The sequence below is a fragment of the Lolium rigidum genome, chromosome 7 (assembly GCF_022539505.1).
Source record: "Lolium rigidum isolate FL_2022 chromosome 7, APGP_CSIRO_Lrig_0.1, whole genome shotgun sequence".
In the NCBI taxonomy this organism is placed as follows: domain Eukaryota; kingdom Viridiplantae; phylum Streptophyta; class Magnoliopsida; order Poales; family Poaceae; genus Lolium; species Lolium rigidum.
In genome coordinates, this window is record NC_061514.1 from 92,627,938 (window position 1) to 92,630,328 (window position 2,391).

A 2,391-nucleotide genomic window follows, 5' to 3' on the forward strand; every position below is an offset into this window, starting at 1 on the left:
GTTGACCTGACGGATATAGTAGTAGATCCACATTGGGTTTTGGACGTATAGATCGACGAAGTCTTTTACTCTACCTTGCTAGAGAACTTTACTTTCCAAAGCATGGCAGGTTTATAGATCTCTCTCTGCCTCTCTCTGGTACAGTGGAGTAGTACTCTGAATTCATTGAATCATCCTAATGATAGCTACGACCATTGCTCGGCTAATCCTAGACAGACGCAACAATAATTATCACGCAGTCCCCTGCCCCTGTAGTATCAGACAGGCCATCTAGCCAGAGAGCACAAGGCAGCCGAGAAGCCAAGAGCTAGTAGAGCCGCGCCAAAGACCAAACAAGTCACTAGCGGTATAAAAACCCACGGCCTCTTGTTATTCTCCTCCCCAAGATAGATAGAAGAACGAGGGCAGCTCTTCGCAACCAGTATTGCATCTTCAGTGACAGTGAGAGCCAGTCCACTCCAAGGAAGAGGGCAAGAAGGAGAAAGGAAGCACTGCGTGTGTTCAGTGCTCCGGCGATGGGCGGCGGCAGCGGCGAGAAGGGAGTCGTGAGGCGGTACGTCAGATCCAGGACTCCTAGGATGCATTGGACGGCCGAGCTCCACAGCAGCTTCCTGCAGGCCATTCGCTGCCTCGGTGGTGAACGCCGTGAGTTCTTCTCCTTCTTCCTCCTGAACCTGAAAGTAGTATTCTCTTCGAAAGATTGCTCTTCCTTGTGTTCTTTTTCTTCTTTCGGTTGTCTGCTGTTTTCGTTTTTTTTTCGAGGTTGCTGTTTTCGTTATATACTTGATGTTAAGTTCCGCGCTTCTGCAACGACTCTTGGTTCATGGCTTGTTCTTCTCATAAGTATCTTTTTTGTTCTACTTCCTGCAAGGTTTGGAGGCGGCCTGCCAGGGCTGTTCATCTTCTTCTTTTTTACTCCTTTTCAAAATCCTAATTATCCTGGGCGGTGTTCTTGATAATTGCAGATGCTACACCTAAACTGCTTCTTCGGCTCATGGGTGTGAAGGGCCTTACCATTGCTCATGTCAAGAGCCATCTCCAGGTTCTTTTCTTCACTAACCTGCACCCTTCGGTCTTGTAATTACCTTTTTGTTTTCTTCCATCGGAAGAGCTTGCAAATAAACTTGTACAAGACTTCTAACTTCTCGTCGTTCTCTCTTTTGAACAGATGTACAGAGGACCGAGCCCTCGCAGGGTGAAGAAAGGTGAGAGATGGAGCTTTCCCAGTTTAGTTTTCATGCATCATTCTTTACTTTCATCGCCTTCGAAAGTCATGGTGTTACCTCGTTTCATACGGATAAGAGATGGGATGAGGCCCTGTTCTTGCTAGGAAATAGTCGGTCAACATTCCATTTTTATAACTCTTCTAGAAAAACACACACCTTAGAAATGCTAGTGTTCATTTTTTTTAAATAACATCGCCTCAAACTCTGTGTGAAAGCCAACACATTCGGTGTTCACTGGTAAGCTAGCTCCATCTGTCACATGCTTATCGCACCCTATCGGCAGCTAACCACTCGACCCCTCATTGCATGCAAATGCTCTGTTCGAAAAGCTTAGGAAGCACCAGAAAGATGAATGCATGAGATCGATTTTCTTTCTGCCCACACTTTAAGCTGTTGCTAATGGAAAGCCAAACCCCTTTCTTTCATGGTACAATCAGATGCGCAACCACAGCTGCAAAGGAAGCACTCATGTGCTGCTGATGAGCAAGGAGGCCCCAAGGCGTTCATGTGCCCACCTCTGAAAAGGTTTGCGCTGCTACTTTCCCAACTTTGAACGGTGATCAAGTTAAAAAGACAGAGCTTTTTGGACCCTAATCTTGACAAGAGAGCACCTTTCCCTCTGGGGTCTTTGAATAAGCAGGGCCGTGATGGGGACAGAGGCCACACACAAAGGCATGCAAGGAAGCCATGGAATCAGTGAGATGAAGACTGCTGCTGGCCCGGGCACCCAGCATTGCATTGATGATTACATGCAAGCCATGGCCGTGGAGAGGAGAATAAAGGATGAGGGCCTCAGGTGGCAGAGGGATGCTGCTGCCACCACTGCTTCCAACATCCAAACCGTGGGATGTTTGGAGCAAGGATCTGGCGACTTTAAGGTACATCAGCTAGAAAAGTTCAAATAAACACTGAAAAAGCTTAACATGTTTTACACAATCATTCCATTGTTCTTTCACCACACGTTTTTTTCCTTCCATTTATCCAAGCTCCCACGTCGCATTTTGCATTTGTCATTTGCAGTACTGTGTTTCCCTTGAACGAATCTAATAATTTAGAGTTCCTTCACTGGATTGCATGGTGGAATGCCATAACATACTGCCCATTCTCTATGTTCAATTATGTAGCACTACTGTGCGAAAGGAGCTGAAATATCATGATCTTACAT

General features: G+C 46.2%; 1 pseudogene; it reads left to right on the plus strand.

Annotated features, from left to right (window-relative positions):
• Positions 1–515: 515 nt before the first annotated feature.
• LOC124669964 lies at positions 516–2,103 on the plus strand (annotated as a pseudogene).
• The last annotated feature ends 288 nt before the right edge of the window (positions 2,104–2,391 follow it).